General features: G+C 36.6%; 1 protein-coding gene across 8 annotated transcripts in view; it reads left to right on the forward strand.

Annotated features, from left to right (window-relative positions):
* The window catches only part of TANK (TRAF family member associated NFKB activator), a 97054-nt gene that overhangs the window by 16546 nt on the left and 59592 nt on the right, over positions 1 to 20916 (forward strand). The window contains exon 1 of one of the 8 annotated variants that reach the window (XM_036857750.1): positions 14856 to 15016. The exons of the other annotated variants lie outside the window; for them this stretch is intronic. The gene's annotated coding sequence lies outside the window, so the exon portion shown is untranslated. Of the gene's footprint in view, positions 1 to 14855; positions 15017 to 20916 lie in introns of those variants that run through there. 8 annotated transcript variants of the gene reach the window in all.

The raw sequence follows: 20916 nt of genomic DNA on the forward strand, positions 1-20916 counted from the left end.
AACGCCTTCCACATCTCTCTTATGTGTACGTAAACATGTTGTTTCGCTTTCTTATGAAAATGAGATTATATACGCATACAGTCCTATTATATGGTTTTTCAGATGAAAAATATATGGTGGAAATCTTGCCACATGTAGCTCTACTTTATCTTAATGTCAGCATGGTATTCCTTTGCCTGGATGTACCATATGTAGTTAACCGCTTCTTGATATGGCCTGTCTGTATATTTTGCCCTTGTTCTACAAAATTATCTGTACTTCATTAGGATACAGACATATTAATCCTCTGTGAATTATATGGCAAATATTTTCAAGAACGATCCGTCTTTGGTTTAAATGCCCAGGTTTTGTATCGCTTAAGAATGCTGTCCTTACTCAAAAATTATTAAAATATTTTCCTGTATTGTCTGTTAATTCTTTTTATAGTTTTGTATGCTTTACTCATTAAAACGTATGAAAATTATTTTTGTACATTGTATAAGATAGGGTTTAGCCATTTTTCCTGAAGTCATTTGCTGAAATCAATTCTTTCCCAACTGACTAGAAATACTACCTTAATATAGTAAATTTCCACCTGTATATGAGTCTTTTTTTTTTTTGGATTCTTCTGTTGCTGTGTTCTATTTGCCTCTTCCTATACAAATACCAATCTCTTTGATTAGGCACTTCTTAGTAATTCATAAAGCAAGTCCATCTTCATTTGCCTCTTTCAAAATATCCTTGGTGATTGTGTTCTCTTCTCAGGTAAAATTTAAAGTAAACTGTTTATGTTTCATTAAAACATAACTTTTGGGGGGGTTTTAGCCATCCACTAATATTTTGTGACTGGTATGTAGATAATTTATATATCTGGCCAACTTTCTAAACTTATTAGTTGTAATAAATTTTTTCTCTTGAATTTTCTAGGAAAACAGTCATCTAAATATAATCTTATCTCCTTCTTTATACTTCTTTCTTTCTTTGGTTTAATAAATTTCTAGCTTCTCCAGAACAGTGATATATAATAACATTGATTCAGGCCATCCTTATCATATTTCTTAGTTTGTGGATGTTTTTACTGTGTCATCATTAAATATGAATTTTAGAGTAAATTTCAAATAATTATATTTATCAAGGAAGTATCTTTAATATTTCTAGCTACTGGGATTTTTGCAGGGAATGGATTTTGGATTGTGTCTAAAGTTGGGTTTTTCTGTTTTTGTTTTTTCTTTTGGTCTGTTTGCATTGGCTAGCACTTGGAGAGCAGTTTTAACTAACAGATGTTGAGTGTTCATTTGGTCTGTATATTTCTTGTTGTCAAGATGATGTCTTTTCATTACTACTTAACTAAACATTTTTATCAGGAGTAGAAGTTGAGTTTTGTCATACGGCATTTTGGCATCTATCATGGCCTATCATGTGCTTTTCTTCCTTGACCTGTTAGAATGGCAAATTGTTTTAGTAGATTTTTAGGGTTTTTGTTGTTTTGTTTGTTTTTTGTGGTTTTTAAAATTTTTATTGGCGTATAGTTGATTTACAATGTTATGTTAGCTTCAGGTGTACAGCAAAGTGAATCAGTTATACATATACATACATCCACTTTTTTTTTTTTTAGATTCTTTTCCCATATGGGCCATTACAGAGTATTGAGTAGAGTTCCCTGTGCTATACAGCAAGTTCTTATTAGTTATCTATTTTATATATAGTAGTGTGTATATGTCAATCCCAATCTCCCAATTTATCCCTCCCCCACTTTCCCCCTTGGTAAGTTTGTTTTCTACATCTGTGACTCTACTTCTGTTTTGTAAATAAGTTCATTTTTACCCTTGATTTCTAGTTTTGTTTTGTTTTGTTTTTAATTTTTATTTATTTATTTATTTATTTATGGCTGTGTTGGGTCTTCGTTTCTGTGCGAGGGCTTTCCCTAGTTGCGGCGAGCGGAGGCCACTCCTCATCGCAGTGCGTGGGCCTCTCACTATCGCGGCCTCTCCTGTTGCGGAGCACAGGCTCCAGACGCGCAGACTCAGCAATTGTGGCTCACGGGCCTAGTCGCTCTGCGGCATGTCGGATCCTCCCAGACCAGGGCTCGAACCCGCGTCCCCCGCATTGGCAGGCAGACTCCCAACCACTGCGCCACCAGGGAAGCCCAATTTCTAGTTTTTGAACCAACCTTACACTTGGTCATTGTGTAATATTCAAGCATATAGGTTTCTTTTCGGTCACATTTTTATTTAAAATCAGTAATTGAGTTTCATCTGTAGTTATCTTTTTACTGTTATCTTTGGCACAGTTTGATGTCAAGGCTATGCTGATTTTGTAAAAAGAATTGAGAAGATTTCCTTCTTTCTCTGCTCTGAGGTAGTTTAAATACAGTCTTAAGAGCTCTCTATTTGAACCCATCTATTTGATGGGTTCACTCATGAACCCATCTGAAAGTACAGTGGACCCTTGAATAACACTTGGGGGTTAGGGGTGCCGAGCCTACCAGCAGTTGAAAATCTGCATGTAATTTATAGTCAGCCCTCCATGTCCGAGGTTCTGCATCCTCAGATTCAACCAACTGCAGATAGTATAGTACTGTAGTATATTTTTAGTGGGAAAAAAATTCACCTGTAAGTGTATCCATGCACTTAAAACCCATGTTGTTCAAGGGTCAATTGTACATTTTTCTTAAAAACAGCAATAATGTTCAGCAAAAAGGTCCAGAACTTTAAAAGGTGAACAAACAAAAACTCCTTAGAGTAAATCCTTATAAAAGAAAGGGTGTGAAACACCAATAATGTCAAGAAAGAAGAACTGCTGTACTGATCCTGGTTATTTTTGTCCCCCATCTTTTTTTTTTTTTTTCCCCCTGTTCTGGGAAAATGCTGTAGGTAGACTGAGGCTGATAATAAAGTGTTTTACTGTTTTTTCTCTTCTCTACTCCAGTTTATGAAGGAAAGAGTGTTGCTTCTACATGGGCAAGCTCTTCTATGCCCTGAAAGAAACCAAGAGGGAAACTCAACTGAGAAAGCATCAGTTTCACTTTGTTGTCATCAGCTTCCCAATTTTGCCAGGAAATTTCTTGCCTTAGAGGTAGTAACCAAGCTGACATTCTACTCTAGCCAAATCCCATAGAGGAGTTTCAAAATGAGTGGTTAAGAAAATATGCAAGCTCAGCATGCTTTTACTTATTTAATATGAAGTGAAAATCAGTAGCACAGTCTAGGTATGTACATGGCCTGTGCACACACATAAGAACAGGGCTGGCTTCTAAGGAATACAAACCATCCAACCAAAGCCCACCGTTTTACTCAGCTAACGGTTTACTGTTAATATGTGGATAGTACTGTATTATGTAATCTTTGGTAGAGTTATTAACTTTTATAAATGATTATTTCAAATACTTTTTGGTTACTTTCAAGACTATTACCTTAGATAATGCAGTTTAGCAGTATACATCTGTGAACTGTAGAGGAGACTTCAAGACACTCGTAAATGTTATTTACAGAAGAATACAGGCATTATGTCAATGCTTGGATATTTGAGTATCTTAAATTATTATCTATTAATCTAGAACAAATAATTATTGGCATAATTTGGGGGGCGTGCCCTAAATAAATAAGGACTTGCATGTTTTTTGAAAGCATACCTATTATCTTGAGGAAATGGTAAAAAATAGATAGCCTGTTGATGTAAAACTTCACTATTCTAACGACAGTAGATCCTTGAACAACACAGGGGTTAGGCATGCCAACCCTTTGCTCATTTGAAAATCTGCATATATTTTACAGTCAACCTTCTGTATCCAAGGTTCCTCCGTATCTGTGGTTCCACCATACTGGGAGTTCCACATCCAGGGATTCAACCAACCACAAATCATATAGTACTGTAGTATTTACTCTTGAAAATATCCGTGGATAGGTAGGCCTGTGCAGTTCAAACCTTTGTTGTTCAAGAGCCAACCGTATTCTTATGCTTTAGCTGATTAGCTCTTCCTACTATTTATCCTTTTGTTTTCTAACACCTTTCTAAGCATGAATAAATATTACTGTTCAATTTCAAGTTGGTTGTGTTTAATTATGTCAAGCCAAATTTTAGTTTCTATTTTCTATTGGATTTATGTTGTGGCTGCCATTCCTCCCATGCTATCTTTTATGCTTGCCGCTTTGGTTTTCAGTCATGGGTAGAGGGAAAGAGGAGACTATTACCGAGAATAGGTAACCAAATTTCTTTTTGGTCCAGGACCAAGATTCTGAATCATTTTCAAAAAAGGATAAGAGAGAATATGTATTGAACTCCCTTGTGGGTGGGTGACTAATTAGTGTACAGTCTTTTGAACTACATGCAGTGTTTGACAGCTGTTCAAAAAAGTTGAGGAGGATTGGAACAGGCAGTGGTACCAGAGCCTTTGCAACTGAAAACAAGCCTTTGGGACCTATGTAATGCATATGTTATAGGTTTTCAATCCCTAGTCTATAAAAACATTTTTTTAAATTGTGAAATTTACCACCTTAGCCATTTTTAAGTAGTGTTGAATGTATTCACATTGTGGTATTGTACAAGCAAGAAAAACATCCCTAAGAGACTTACTTTTTTTTAAGAAAAAAGTTTGGGAAGTAAATAACAATGATAATTATTTGTCTCATGGGGGAAATGTCCTGGACAGTAACCTGAGTTTTCCTCCTTTTACCTTCAGAGATACACTCTCTGTGATGGTAATTATCATTACTAAATTATGAGAGTAAACAGTTTGAGCACCAATGATCTGTAATAGCTTTCACTTACCACCAATACTTTTTCTTTGCGAAAAAGAAGGGTCTATTGAAAATAGGTCGTTAACAGTGAAAACAGTCTGTCTTTCAAGTCATTGCTGTAAGGAATTATAGGAAATTGAGTGGACTAAGAAAAATAATATGTGTTCCATTTTGATGGTTACTTAGTTGAAGTTATAAGAATGCTTGAGATATTTGCAGTAGAATGAGGTATGGAGAATTGTTCTCTTGAGCAGCAGAATAAACGCACTCAGGTAATTTTGCTGTGGAGAATGACTTGCTCTAAGGACAGAAATCAGGGACTCAGGTCCCTTCAAGATAATATACTATTGTAAATTGCTTGAAGAAAATCAACTGTTCCTGTGGGATATTTAAGTGGTTTTACTATTTATAGTTAATAAATATGTGGCTTTTACTTTAATGTAATTTCATGATTTTATATATTTGCTATCCCTAAACTAGAAATGCCTTTCCCTTGATATCGATGTTTTTCAACCTTTTAAAATCCATATTTCCTTTTTTATAAACATTAAAATACCACAAATCCTAGGAGATATGTGCCCTTCCTTCCCACGAAGTCCTCTCTTACACCTCCTCATACTGAATATAAACTTTCTCTTGCAGTTTTCCCCATCCAAGAATATTCTGTAGAGCCTTTCTTTATACGATTTATGAAAACAGATTTTTAATATTAAATAGCCATTTTAAACTGATAACTCCCCCTCCCCCATCTCCAGATTCTAACATGGCCCCTACTCAGAAGAAGAGGATACCCCTTACATGGGCTGAGCAAGCTAACTGAGCAATGCAGTGTTTATGTTTACCTCAGATGGGTAGAACATCACATGCCTAATTTCCTTTTTGGTGTTAATACTATTTAGTTTTGCACTTCAACCCATAGAATTTGATAAACAGTTTGAGAGAGGTCCTACTGGAGATAAAAAAGGAAATGAGGCAAAGCTGAGACTCATGGGTGTGGTCTTTGGCTGTAAAGTCTTCTTTTAACTCTTAGAAGATAACACAAAAAGTTTCACCAAGTCTTAACATCCAGCAAAGTGGAGAACCTGGTCTGGGGAGCTTTTGGTTTGATCCGTGGGATTGTCTTACCTTGTTTATCCTGATGCATTTAGCAATCCAGCTTATGAAAAAAATACAAAATCCAAATTCTGACATCGCTGGATCTATGATATTTAAGTTTCTATTATTTTAGCTGCCTGATTGGAACACAGTAACAGTGTAGTGCAGTGTGCTATGGGTATATCCATAACCGAAGTTTACAACCTGGAAAGTGAGAACAGAAATGCAAGCTGTCATTTTGGGGAATTGGCTGCTTGTGTTATGGAACTCTCTTAAAAGTGGGAAATGATCGTAAGTAAATGTCAGGAGTGACAGTTTTTCTCTTCCATTTCCTTTCTTCAAGCAAGGAAAACACACATACTTTTTAGTGTCTTTAAAAGTTTACCTTAACCATCTAAGACAGAGGATGTTATTTTATTTATGTGTATATACTACATTATTGACTTATTTTCTACTTTTTGCTTCTGTTGCTTTTTGTGAGTGAGGAGGCAAACATAGAGCTAAGACAGAGAAAAGACAGGATGTATCTCACTTATTCACCTCTTCGTTTGCTACGATGGCAACTTTTCTGAAATAGAATATGAACTCTTATTATTATTCATACCCTGAGGGGTTGGGAAAAGCAGGTGACTTTCTTTTCTAGGGCAGAGTGGAAGACGTCATAGTTACTCTATGGGATCCTTCCCCCATCCTGAAGCTTCTGTAGATTTAAACTGACCTCTTACCACAAGTGTGAACCCTGGTAGAACACTTACTCAGAAGCAGAATAGTCTCAGCAGTGGGGGAAACCCAGCAGAGGACCTTTTTCTACTTACTAAATCACCCACGCTTGTCTCTACTTGTCCCCAAAAAGTTGACTTGTTAAAGATTTATAAATCATTTTAGGGGTGGAGGTGGTGGAAATCTACCTTTAGGCCTGTGATTCTTTTCAAACTTGAAATCCCAATGTATATAACTAATCACAGTTGAGCTGCTCTGGTTGAACTGGGCAATTGGTGGTAGAACATTGTTTGGCTCATACACCTACAGCCTCAGTGGAGCTCCAAAAACACCACTACTTTCTTTGATTATTACTTTTTATTCAGGATTGGTTAGATATCATTTGGTATCATAATGCTGGTTGTCAAAGACAACAGGCTTAAGATATTTTTATCTATAAAATAAGGGAAGAAATGTTTGTTTAAAAAGAAGGAGGAGGACTTTCCTGGTGGCACAGTGCTTAAGAATCCGCCTGCCAATGCAGGGGACATGGGTTCGAGCCCTGGTCCAGGAAAATCCCACATGCCGCAGAGCAACTAAGCCCATGTGCCACAACTACTGAGCCTGTGCTCTAGAGCCCACGAGCCACAACTACTGAGCCCACATGCCACAACTACTGAAGCCCGAGCACCTAGAGCCCATGCTCCACAACAAGAGAAGCCACCACAATGAGAAGCCTGTGCACCTCAACGAAGAGTAGCCCCCGCTCGCCACAGCTAGAGAAAGCCTGCGCGCAGCAATGAAGACCCAATGCAGCTAAAAATAAATAAATAAACAAACAAATAAAGAAGAAGGAGGGTGGGAGGAGTTAGAGTACCACTTCAGAAAATTTAACATCCAGATAGTAGGAGTCCCAGAAAGGGACACAGAAAGAATGAAATTGCCCAAAAAGTTATTCAAGAAAATTAGCAAGGACTGAAGGATGAACTTCCACATGGGTTAAGTACAAGATCAGAAATTAGAATGGCTCTGGACTTCAACAAAAACAAAAGGGAGCATAGTAAAACTTACAAAATTCTGAGGAAAAATTACTTCCAACCTAGAACTCTTAACCTGGCAAACTATCAGTTAAATCTGAGGGTAAAGATATTTTCAGTTATACAGGGTCTCAAAAAATTTACTTTGCAGGCACTTTATCAGGAAGCTACTAGAGGGTTTACTCCACCAAATTGGGGAGTAAAACAAGAAGGATGAAGATTTGGGATGCTGAAAATGAGGGATTCAGCTAGAGAGAGAGGTGAATAAAGGGAATCATCAAATTCAAGTTGAAAGAGGGTCTCAAGATGAAGACTTTCCTCTAGGCATAGAAATCAACAAATCTAGTCTCGAGCAAGTCAGAAAGCTCAAGGAGAGATTCTTCTAAGTAGATGAAATTGATAGAATAATTGAAGTGTCTCAATGGATTGAGGAGTTGTAGTAATGATAATAAGAAATAAAAGAAACAAGAAGTTTTTTCAGGAAAAATGTTTTTCAGGAAAGGAAAAGGAGCCATAGTATATTATATGGCTCAGCAGTGAATAGCATTACGTAGTCATAAAAAAGTTAAAGTAGAATGCAAATCTAACCAAAAAATAGGATATAACTATATGAGGATAATGGGGAGGATATAAAGGGAGGGGAGATTTTAAAGAGAGCTGAATCCTTGTTTTGCAGAGTGGGAAGACAAGTAAAACTGAAAAATCAGTAGTGGCAATATTAGCATGTTATTTAGAGATACAGAGATAATACCAAAAAGAATCAACTAAAAGGGACTTCGCTGGTGGCGCAGTGTTAAGAATCCGCCTGCCAATGCAGGGGACACGGGTTCGAGCCCTGGTCAGGGAAGATCCCACATGCTGCGGAGCAACTAAGCCTGTGTGCCACAACTGCTGAGCCTGCGCTCTAGAGCCTGTGTGCCACAACTACTGAAGCCCACACGCCTAGAGCCTGTGCTCCGCAACAAGAGAAGCCACTGCAATGAGAAGCCCGTGCACCGCAACGAAGAGTAGCCCCCGCTCGCTGCAACTAGAGAAAGCCCGTGTGCAGCAACGAAGAGCTGATGCAGCCAAAAATTAAAAATAAAATAAAAATAAATTTATTTTAAAAAAAAAAGAGGAATCAACCAAAAGAACTGAAAATTGTTGCCAGGGTGAAGCAGGAAATGGGAAGGGAGGAGAGTAAGGTACTACTGTTTTTCTTAAACCTTATAAAGTTATTTTACTCATTAAAATGTAGATATGTTATGCTTTGATTAAAAATAAAATAAAAACTAAATTAGGGTGAAAAGAGCTAGGATGTTGGACTCTCACATCAAAGAGACCTGGATTTATCTTGGTCTTCCATTTTCTAATTTGTTGACCTCAGGCAACGTATTTAACCTTTTGGAGCTCAGTTTCCTTACCTGGAAAGGGAACATTAAAATAAGGTAGTTTATGTAAAGCAGCAAGCAATTTTTACCTCAGCAGGTGTCAGTCTCTACCCCTGTCCCTAATGTTTCCCAGGAGGAAATAGGGAACCACCACCACTGTTGGGAAGCTTCCCATTCAATTATAAGACTAAGATGGTCCTTCTGGTTCATAGCTGTGTGCCTATTCAGATTGAAGGCATGGCACTGGGATCTATGTTCTTTCTAAACTATCTGTAGATAGTTAGATAATTTAAATAGAATTGAGATGATTTAGAGTATTGGTAGGGGTAGAATCAAGTTATAAGGACTGCTTGGTGGGAGAAGAGCTCTGGTCACACTCAGATTTCTCTTTCAGCATGAACTTCAGTGCAAATGCCATTAATGGTGTCTCTTCCATTAATAGAGAAAACAGTTGTCACATAGACTGATGAATTGTGGAAATTTCATGGAACCAAGATCAACAAGAGTGCTGTTGCTCTGGACCATCTGCCAAAGTATCAAAATTCCTTTTTTTTTTTTTTTAAGAACATCTACCTTAGCAACTGCTATTTTTGTTTCTCAATTCTATACCCTTCTTTTGGAACAGTTCATAAAGCAGATCACTGTGGAACAAAAGGACACTTTATGAAAGCCTATTTCCCTGCCTTGGTGCATATTTGTGTAGTGTTTTACAGAGTACAGTGCTTTCCCAGTTATGACTTGATCCCCTATGGCAGTGATTCTAAATCTCTCACACTTGCTTCTCCCTCTTCCTCCTCTCACCACCCTCCCCCCACCAAAAAAAATTATGATCCAAGAAGTCTTGGACAGGTATGGCTGATGTGTTTTTTGAAACTGCCCTGGATTATTCTAATGTACTGACAGGTTGGGAACCCATGTCCTACAGCATGCTGTACCCCAGACATTCTAAACTGGGGCAGATGAGGGAACTGAGGTCCACAGAAAGGTAACAGCTTATTCACTCTCACCCATCAACAAGCATATCTAGACTGGACATGTTTTCTGCACTTCAACTCTGATTTTATCTTTGGTTGACTAGGCTTTTTAATTTTTATTCTCTGACTTGTATTAAGAGAGAAATTAACACATTTTACACAAGATGTGGTCTCAGTTAAAAATAAGATTTGGAATCTTTATTTTATAGCATCTTTTAATTTTTTCCAGATGCAAAAGGAAATGAAACAGAGAATCAAATTTTTTAATAAACTCTTGCTCCTCCACAGTAGGGTAGCATAACAAGTGTTGGGACTTAACTAGATCTGAATATTCACATTTGAGGAAAACTGGAGTGGCCCTCAAAAGAGTAGAGATTTGCGTAATTTTGGCACAGAGGCAGGTTTGAGAAGTTGGTTTGTCAGGCTACCCGGGGATTTTTAGTCCTGTCTTCAAGAGTATTCAACAGTAGGAGTAAGAAAGTGTGTTGCATGGTATAAAAATGTTGTATCTGGTTTTAAACTTTTATCATATTATACATTTAAAGTCACAACCTAAACATCTTGGGAATGACTATGAATGGAGATCTGGATATCTCTGAAACCTTATTTATTTTCTCACTGGAGTTCTCTCAGTTACTTCTAATAAGACAAGTTGTGACTTGCAAACATTTGCCCAGCAGCCTCTAGGTGTCCTCAGGGAAATTAAAAGCAGGGGTATGAAGAGCTGTAGAGTTCTGTGCTGGTAATTAAGAGCACAGAGTACAGCTTATAATTATGTAGGCTTTTGCCTGTTCCCATTTATCATTGGTAATATTCTCAAGGCTAAATGACTGCTCAGCAATTTCAACTGCGATTTAAGAGAAAATAGGCCTTTTTGTGAAAAGGTCCTCTGTCTCCCGAAGTTTCATTCTCTTTTCATAGAAGAGCTCTCTCCTTTCGTAGTGGTTATGATTTAGTAAATGACTCAGAGATGCTGGAGGGGCCCCTAATCTGTTAACTCATGAGATTTTAACTACTTCTTTTTCAAAAACAACTTTGCCCTTTATGAATCTGGTGCAACCTGTGTCATCTCTTCTGGTTGGGGGGAACTTTTTAAGATTACTGAAAATATTTTTTCACACTTTTTAAATTAAAACCAGAAGATAGGTACTAACGTTCTACTCTTGTGAAAGATCATTAATAATACTATTTCATTATCATAAATTTGGTAGAGTAGAAGAGAGAGACTTAAGAAAAATAACACATTCAAACACTCTACCAGAAAGTTATTTTTCTTGTTATTTAACACTGTATAAAGGTTAACAGAACAGAACGTTAGATAACATTCCTACCTGTTTGGCTAATAATGTCTTCATATAAGGTAACAGACTTATACTAAAATGCCTTACTATTTTATGCATATCCTAGTTTTCCTTCTGACATTGTCCAGTGGGCCTATCCTCTTTTTTGGTTTATATTTGGGAGAAAAAAAGTGTACATCTTGTGACACAAAGTGGTACAATAACAAGTATTGCTTCTTTCTCTCTCCACTGTGTTCTTTTTAAAAATGTAAGGGTTTTGTTTGTTTCTTTTTTGGTAAAAAGATGTTGGCCTGGTTGACTGTCAACCAGTATCAGAGGACATTAAAAACTTTAAGAATATAAGCAGGAGGGAAGGCATACTTAGCCATCATTTCTTCCTTTAGATTCCATTATCACTCAATTGGTACATTTTTCCTGACTGTTGTTAATTATGTCTCTGTTAGCACTTTTGTTCAAAATTGAATTCAATATCCTCTCCTCTCCCCCTCAGTATTTCTTCCTGTTTCTCTGTGGCTGACTAGCATCACTGTTTGCCTAATTTTTGAAAAATATGGCTGGTAAACTATCTTTAACAAAATAACCTGGTTACTTTACTTATTAAAATATAGATTATAGGACTCCTTCCCAGGCCAACTGATTCAGAATTGCTGGGCCCTGAATGCTTCCTTCTTGTCTGTTGTACAGATCCAGTTGGCCAACAAATCCTGTTGATTCTGCCTTTAAAATGTGTCTTGAATCCATTCATCTTTCATTTTCCCTACTCTAGTTTAAGCCCTCATCTTTCACCCAGAATACAGCAGTAGTTTCTTATGGATATACTCACTTTGTCTCCCTCATTAGTTTATATTCCCTGCTGGTATCCAGTTAATCTTTCTAAAACATATCCATCTCCTGCTTGACAATCCTCCATTATTCCTTAATGTTAGCAAGTTAAAGTCTAAATTTCTTAGAGTGACATTCAAGGTCTACTGCAATCTGGCCGTATCTAAATCTGCTGTGTATAGCTTAAGTAGTTAGTGCACTCTGTAACTCTAGGGTGTAACTCTTTCCTATTATGGCCTACATGAATGGTACCCATAGGGTTCTTTCAGTGCAGCACAATCACACATGGTGGCCTTGACTATGCACCTGTCTTAGCACCCTGACCTCTCCATCCTCTCTGTACATACACCTTACTTTCATAAATACAATACTCACCACCAGTCCCTAAATGCACTATACTAGTGATTTCTCAGAGCCTCTGCTCTTTCTGAGTGAATGTTCTTTCCCCTCTCATTCTCTACTTGTTGAAATCCTTCTCATATTTCAGGGCCCAGTATAAGCGTCAGATCCTCTGTGAAGCCTTCCACAGTTCCTCTCATGTTAATTGTTCCTTCTATTGAGCCTTTTTCCTGCTTATACTCTTTATTTAACAGTTCTTTCTTTTCTTCTTCTTTTGAGATAAAACTTAAATACAATGAAATGTACAAATCTTGAGTGATCCTTTGGGTCAGTTCCTACAAATGCTTCTACCTGTGTTTCCCAGATACCTATCAAGATACGCTTATACATTTTTACACATTTATAATTGACCTGCTAATATGGTTAATCACTTCCATGTGTTTCTGCCTTACTAAATTTTAAGCTCTAATTAGAGCTTAAAAGGCAAAGACTGTGAGTTTGTGTCTTTCCCCTACTGTGTGTTCAGCACTGAACCAGTCTTGAATATTGTACCAGTTAGGGTACAGCTCAGCTCCTCTCATTTAGGATACAGCTCAGCCCCAAAGACAGTGGCTTAAACAAATAAGACAGATATTTTATTTCTCTCACGTATTAGAATTCAAAGTATAAGATGTCCAGAGCTGATCTGGCAGCTCCACAGTGTCAAGGACCTGGGCATCTTCATTCTTCTTGTTCCACATCTCCTTGTTCCACCATCCTGGAAGTGTTGCCCTCACCACAGTGTTTCGGGTGACTAACCACAATATTCCATCCAACTGGGAAAGGGAAAAAGAAGAGAGCTTGTCTTGGAAGTTACACTTACTAGCCGATGACCAGAACACAGTCACATGACCACATCAGCTAAAAATCAGGAATACTAGAAGAGGAGAGAATGGATATTGAGGAACAGTTAACAGATATTGCTTCATATATGATCTCAATCTTCACAATAAACCTACAAACTATGTATAAGAAAACTAATACTCAGAGAAGCTAAGTAAATGGCTAGAAAACTGCAGATCTGAGATCTGAATTCAAAGCCTGTACTTTTTTTTTCATTCTACCTAGTAAAGTGTTAGGAGGGACTATATAATTGTTATTAAATAAAGTCATTAATTTTCACAGTTACATCATGTATTTTCATATCACATATTTTCACAGTATCATATCTCTTCTAGGACATCCCATATAACTTTATTCCATACTTCTCACTATCTTTAAATGAATTACCATATCAACTGGCTTGTAACTTTTAAATCCATGATATCATTTATGAGGAAAAATAAATCACTATATTTGCCAAGCAAAAGCTTCTATACTCTGTATTTGTTTAGAAATGCTGTCTAATCATAAAGTTGAAGGAGATTATGTCTTGTAACCCCTTCATTTTAAAAGCAAGGAAAATCGAGGTCCAGAGCAGATATAGGACTTGTCCTTTATTTCATTACTACCCTTGCTTCTTTTCAAGCATCATGGACAAGCACTAGCCTAATTAATCACTTTTATAAGTAACCGTAATTGTTATACTTAAGAATTGTCTCAGGTTTGCAGAGTTGTCCTGATCTGGAAGTTCAAACTGAACGATGCATAAGAAATGTATGTAATCCTGGGCTGTTTTGGTGAAGAATGGATATTATCTAGCACAAAAAAACATCTTTATAGCTGTCAGGAACCTGTTTTAGAAAGGATGACTGCTATTTGACAGTCAAATAAAAGGAATGGGTGAGGTCATCCCTACCCATAATTCAAAACCCAAGTCAAATGCCATCTACCTCTCAAAGCCTTTCCTAAACCTTGTAAATAGATGTGAGCACTTCCCTTTCCAAACTCTAGCCTTTAAATATCTCCAGGTACTCATATATATTCTTTAAGTTACAGCTAATGGTGCCTTGGTCAGGGTAGGTTTCATGTCTGTTTTGTTTTCACTACATCAGTGGCGCCCAGCCCAGGCTTTGTTTTTTGTTGGCACTCAGTAAGTGTTTTATGGAATGAAATATCCATCATGGCATTCTAGGAGAATACTTTGCAGCTGGCTTTAATAAACAATTCTTGAACTAAGAGTTTCAAAGATTTAGTCCCAGTCACTTGCTTATAGCCTTGTAGCTGTATGCAAGTCATTTAACTCCTCTGAGCCTTATCAGTCAGATTGGAATACGAGTAACAGGAAATGAAGAGCTGGTGAAAAACTTTGTAAAAGGAACACAACATTAAGGTGGCACTATCCCTAAAGCCCCTTGCTGCATCCCACATAGTGCCTTACATGTATTAAGCGAACAAGTACTTCAGTTTTTCTAATTTAATTGAATCATAATGGCATATATGTTATTGAAGTCAAAGTTTGGCCCTAGTAGTTGACACACCTTTGTTGGAGCTGGGAAATTTTACCAAGGGAAAATAAAATTATTGCCCTAATGCAGGCTGATTCTCCTATCCTAGAACAGTTTCATTATGAACCAAGGATCAATGAAAGAAGAAGCAGCCTGATGCCCAGGGATTTTCTTAGTACTTCTTCCTGTGCAAGCACATGCTGGACCTGGGAGGCAGAATAGGAACTTGCCACCCTCCATTTTCCATCTTACAGGAACAACCCAAAGGAAAAAAGGAACTTCTGTCAGAGGAATAGAGGTGGGTGTGACAGGACTATCCTGAAGCCAGGATTACCCTGGGGGTGGGATGCTTTGTATTCTGCCCACCCAGCTACTGTCTTGGGCATCAGTGAGTTAAGTTTTTCCTTGTGGAGGAAACCAGTAAATCAAACCCAGAAATAAAGAAATTACCACTGAAGGCTTTCCTTAAAATACATTTAAAAGAGTGAAGCCATAACTAGAAGAATGTTTCCAAGGCAGAGCTGGCTCTAGCTTGGACCTCCTGGGTTTAGGGGATGAGAGTGGCCATTTGATTTGAGTTTGAGCATGTTTATTATAAATAAAACCATTTCCCTGGAGCCTGGCAAGTTTTGCAGAAGGCATACCAAAATGTAATTGAATTGTGACTGCCTCTTAAATTGTGAAATTAATTTTACACTTAACAAATGCTTTAAAAAATAGAGGAACCAAGTGGCTTTAAAGTTCAGGGTGTTAATATTTGAAATCTGTCCAATTTAATTAGCTGGGTCCCAGAGACTGTTTCCTTTTTCTCTGGTCAGTGTCACTGATCTAACACCCAATTTTCTTGGTTGTGAGATAGGAATTAAATGTATCATTTATTTAGTTGTATTGACCTGAATCATATCTCCCCAGCATACATTCTTATTTCAGGAAATAGGATGCATCCATGTGGAATTTACTCAGTAACTCTTCCTAGTGACATTTGTGTGATCTAATTCAAGGAACTGAAATGAAGGCTGCACATGATTTACTTGCATATGATGCAGCTGTTTTTAGTACTGTATTTACATTTTTAAAAACAAGAATGCACCTTCTTGATGGAACAGACATACATTTTTAGATTCACAGACTCAAGAACTGTAGAACAAAGAAGTTTCTTAGAAATTGAATCCAGACATCTTTTTTTGGTTTTTTTTTTGTTTTTTTTTTTTTGTTTTTTTTTGTTTTTCACACACACACACTGTATTTTATTTTTACAAGAGATAAATAGACTGACACCAAGCATTGTACATGGATGACCACAACAAAAGCAACAATGATTGCAATTACCAAACATGAAACACACTCATACTATGTCATAATATTGACATTCAGTCCAGTAATCCTTCACTGTAACAGCTCCTTTACTTTGCAGTGAAAATTGATTTGTATATTCTTTGCCTCTGAGTCCTTGTGGGATTTTTTTTTTTTTTTAATTCAGACAGAAAGTCACACAAATTATACTCATCCTCATCAGTTCACTCAGTCCCATGTAATTAATTTTTTTTTTCATCTTGATCTTTTGTTAGCACTTTTATGAGTTCATCAGTTTTTCATTAGAGTTCTGAAAATGCTTATTCATTCAGTTCAGCAGTACAGTCAGTTACCAGAAACCTGTACTTGTCAGAGTCTTTTCCATGAATTTCTTGAAGATGAAACCCTTTTATAGGAACATATTTGCAAAATCATCAGAGTACACCCAGAACTGTCTGTAAATGACAAAAGACTTAAAAATGACCACGGTTAAAGATTTGATGAAAGTTCATAATAATGCAGTTGACAAGAAAATTAGTTATTTCTGAGATGTACATTTTAAAGTAATAACTAGGATTATTACTTATAACATTACACCAGAACATATAAGATTTTTAGAAATTTCATGCAATGTCTGAAACATTTATATTAACGTATTTCCATACATATTTCCATACAAATACAAATATAAGATTTTTAGAAATTTCATGTAATGTCTGAAACATTTATATTAACATATTTCCATACAAATACAAATATAAGATTTTTAGAAATTTCATGTAATGTCTGAAACATTTATATTAACATATTTCCATACAAATACAAATATAAGATTTTTAGAAATTTCATGTAATGTCTGAAACATTTATATTAACATATTTCCATACAAATAACCCAATGAAAGTTTAGTATTAGTTGTTTTGTTTGTTTTTTTATACTGCAGGTTCTTATTAGGCATCAATTTTATACACATCAGTGTATACATGTCAGTCCCAATCGCCCAATTCAGCACACCACCATCCCCACCCCACCGCAGTTTTCCGCCCTTGGTGTCCATATGTCCATTCTCTACATCTGTGTCTCAACTTCTGCCCTGCAAACTGGCTCATCTGTACCATTTTTCTAGGTTCCACATACATGCATTAATATACGATATTTGTTTTTCTCTTTCTGACTTACTTCACTCTGTATGACAGTCTCTAGATCCATCCACGTCTCAACAAATGACTCAATTTCGTTCCTTTTTATGGCTGAGTAATATTCCATTGTATATATGTACCACAACTTCTTTATCCATTCGTCTGTTGATGGGCATTTAGGTTGCTTCCATGACCTGGCTATTGTAAATAGTGCTGCAATGAACATTCGGGTGCATGTGTCTTTTTGAGTTACGGTTTTCTCTGGGTATATGCCCAGTAGTGGGATTGCTGGGTCGTATGGTAATTCTATTTTTAGTTTTTTAAGGAACCTCCATATTGTTCTCCATAGTGGCTGTATCAATTTACATTCCCACCAACAGTGCAAGAGGGTTCCCTTTTCTCCACACCCTCTCCAACATTTGTTGTTTGTAGATTTTCTGATGATGCCCATTCTAACAGGAGTGAGGTGATACCTCATTGTAGTTTTGATTTGCATTTCTCTAATAATTAGTGATGTTGAGCATCTTTTCATGTGCTTCGTGGCCGTCTGTATGTCTTCTTTGGAGAAATGTCTACTTAGGTCTTCTGCCCATTTTTGGATTGGGGTGTTTGTTTCTTTGATATTGAGCTGAATGAGCTGTTTATATATTTTGGAGATTAATCCTTTGTCCGTTGATTCATTTGCAAATATTTTCTCCCATTCTGAGGGTTGTCTTTTCGTCTTGTTTATGGTTTCCTTTGCTGTGCAAAAGCTTTGAAGTTTCATTAGGTCCCACTTGTTTATTTTTGTTTTTATTTCCATTACTCTAGGAGGTGGATCAAAAAAGATCTTGCTATGATTTATGTCAAAGAGTGTTCTTCCTATGTTTTCCTCTAAGAGTTTTATAGTGTCCAGTCTTATATTTAGGTCTCTAATCCATTTTGAGTTTATTTTTTGTGTATGGTGTTAGGGAGTATTCTAATTTCATTCTTTTACATGTAGCTGTCCAGTTTTCCCAGCACCACTTATTGAAGAGACTGTCTTTTCTCCATTGTATATCTTTGCCTCCTTTGTCATAGATTAGTTGACCATAGGTGCGTGGGTTAATCTCTGGGCTTTCTATCTTGTTCCATTGATCTATGTTTCTGTTTTTGTGCCAGTACCATATTGTCTTGATTACTGTAGCTTTGTAGTATAGTCTGAAGTCTGGGAGTCTGATTCCTCCAGCTCCATTTTTTTGCCTCAAGACTGCTTTGGCTATTCGGGGTCTTTTTTGTCTCCATACAAATTTTAAGATGATTTGTTCTAGCTCCGTAAAAAATGCCATTGGTAATTTGATAGGGATTGCATTGAATCTGTAGATTGCTTTGGGTAGTATACTCATTTTCACAATGTTGATTCTTCCAGTCCAAGAACATGGTATATCTCTCCATCTGTTGGTATCATCTTTAATTTCTTTCATCAGTGTCTTATAGTTTTCTGCATACAGGTCTTTTGTCTCCCTAGGTAGGTTTATTCCTAGGTATTTTATTCTTTTTGTTGCAATGGTAAATGGGAGTGTTTCCATAATTTCTCTTTCAGATTTTTCATCATTAGTGTATAGGAATGCAAGAGATTTCTGTGCATTAATTTTGTATCCTGCAACTTTACCATATTCATTAATTAGCTCTAGCAGTTTTCTGGTGGCAGTTTTAGGATTCTCTATGTATAGTATCATGTCATCCGCAAACAGTGACAGTTTTACTTCTTCCTTTCCAATTTGTATTCCTTTTATTTCTTCTCTGATTGCCGTGGCTAGGACTTCCAGAACTATGTTGAATAATAGTGGTGAGAGTGGACATCCTTGTCTCGTTCCTGATCTTAGAGGAAATGCTTTCAGTTTTTCACCATTGAGAATGATGTTTGCTGTGGGTTTGTCATATATGGCCTTTATTATGTTGAGGTAGGTTCCCTCTATGCCCACTTTCTGGAGAGTTTTTATCAGAAATGGGTGTTGAATTTTGTCAAAAGCTTTTTCTGCATCTATTGAGATGATCATATGGTTTTTATTCTTCAATTTGTTAATATGGTGTATCACATTGATTGATTTGCGTATATTGAAGAATGGGTGATGGTGGCCTCATAGAATGAGTTTGGGAGTGTTCCTTCCTCTGCAATTTTTTGGAAGAGTTTGAGAAGGATGGGTGTTAGCTCTTCTCTAAATGTTTGATAGAATTCACCTGTGAAGCCATCTGGTCCTGGACTTTTGTTTGTTGGAAGATTTTTAATCACAGTTTCAATTTCATTACTTGTGATTGGTCTGTTCATATTTTCTGTTTCTTCCTGATTCAGTCTTGGAAGGTTATACCTTTCTAAGAATTTGTCCATTTCTTCTAGGTTGTCCATTTTATTGGCATAAAGTTGCTTGTAGTAGTCTCTTAGGATGCTTTGTATTTCTGCGGTGTCTGTTGTAACTTCTCCTTTTTCATTTCTGATTTTATTGATTTGAGTCCTCTCCCTCTTTTTCTTGATGAGTCTGGCTAATGGCTTATCAATTTTGTTTATCTTCTCGAACCAACTTTTAGTTTTATTGATCTTTGCTATTGTTTTCTTTGTTTCTATTTCATTTATTTCTGCTCTGATCTTTATGATTTCTTTCCTTCTGCTAACTTTGGGTTTTGTTTGTTCTTCTTTCTCTAGTTTCTTTAGGTGTAAGGTTAGATTGTTTACTTGAGATTTTTCTTGTTTCTTTAGGTAGGCTTGTATAGCTATAAACTTCCCTCTTAGAACCGCTTTTGCTGCATCCCATAGGTTTTGGGTCGTTGTGTTTTCATTGTCATTTGTCTAGGTATTTTTTTATTTCCTCTTTGATTTCTTCAGTGATCTCTTGGTTATTTAGTAAACGTATTGTTTAGCCTCCATGTGTTTGTCTTTTTTACGTTTTTTTCCCTGTAATTCATTCTAATCTCATAGCGTTGTGGTCAGAAAGATGCTTGATATGATTTCAATTTTCTTAAATTTACTGAGGCTTGATTTGTGACCCAAGATGTGATCTATCCTGGAGAATGTTCCGTGCGCACTTGAGAAGAACGTGTAATCTGCTGTTTTTGGATGGAATGTCCTATATATATCAATTAAATCTATCTGGTCTATTGTGTCATTTAAAGCTCTGTTTCCTTATTTATTTTCATTTTGGATGATCTGTCCATTGGTGTAAGTGGAGTGTTAAAGTCCCCACTATTATTGTGTTACTGTCGATTTCCTCTTTTATAGCTGTTAGCAGTTGCCTTATGTATTGAGGTGCTCCTATGTTGGGTGCATATATATTTATAATTGTTATATCTTCTTCATGGATTGATCCCTGGATCATTATGTAGTGTCCTTCCTTGTCTCTTTTAACATTCTTTATTTTAAAGTCTATTTTATCTGATATGAGTATAGCTACTCCAGCTTTCTTTTGATTTCCATTTGCATGGAATATCTTTTTCCATCCCCTCACTTTCAGTCTGTATGTGTCCCTAGGTCTAAAGTGGGTCTCTTGTAGACAACATATATATGGGTCTTGTTTTTGTATCCATTCAGCCAGTCTATGTCTTTTGGTTGGGGCATTTAATCCATTCACGTTTAAGGTAATTATTAATATGTATGTTCCTATGACCATTTTCCTAATTGTTTTGGGTTTGTTTTTGTAGGTCCTTTTCTTCTCTTGTGTTTCCCACTTAGAGAAGTTCCTTTAGCATTTGTTGTAGAGCTGGTTTGGTGGTGCTGAATTCTCTTAGCTTTTGCTTGTCTGTAAAGCTTTTGATT

Source organism: Balaenoptera musculus, chromosome 7 (genome assembly GCF_009873245.2).
Source record: "Balaenoptera musculus isolate JJ_BM4_2016_0621 chromosome 7, mBalMus1.pri.v3, whole genome shotgun sequence".
In the NCBI taxonomy this organism is placed as follows: domain Eukaryota; kingdom Metazoa; phylum Chordata; class Mammalia; order Artiodactyla; family Balaenopteridae; genus Balaenoptera; species Balaenoptera musculus.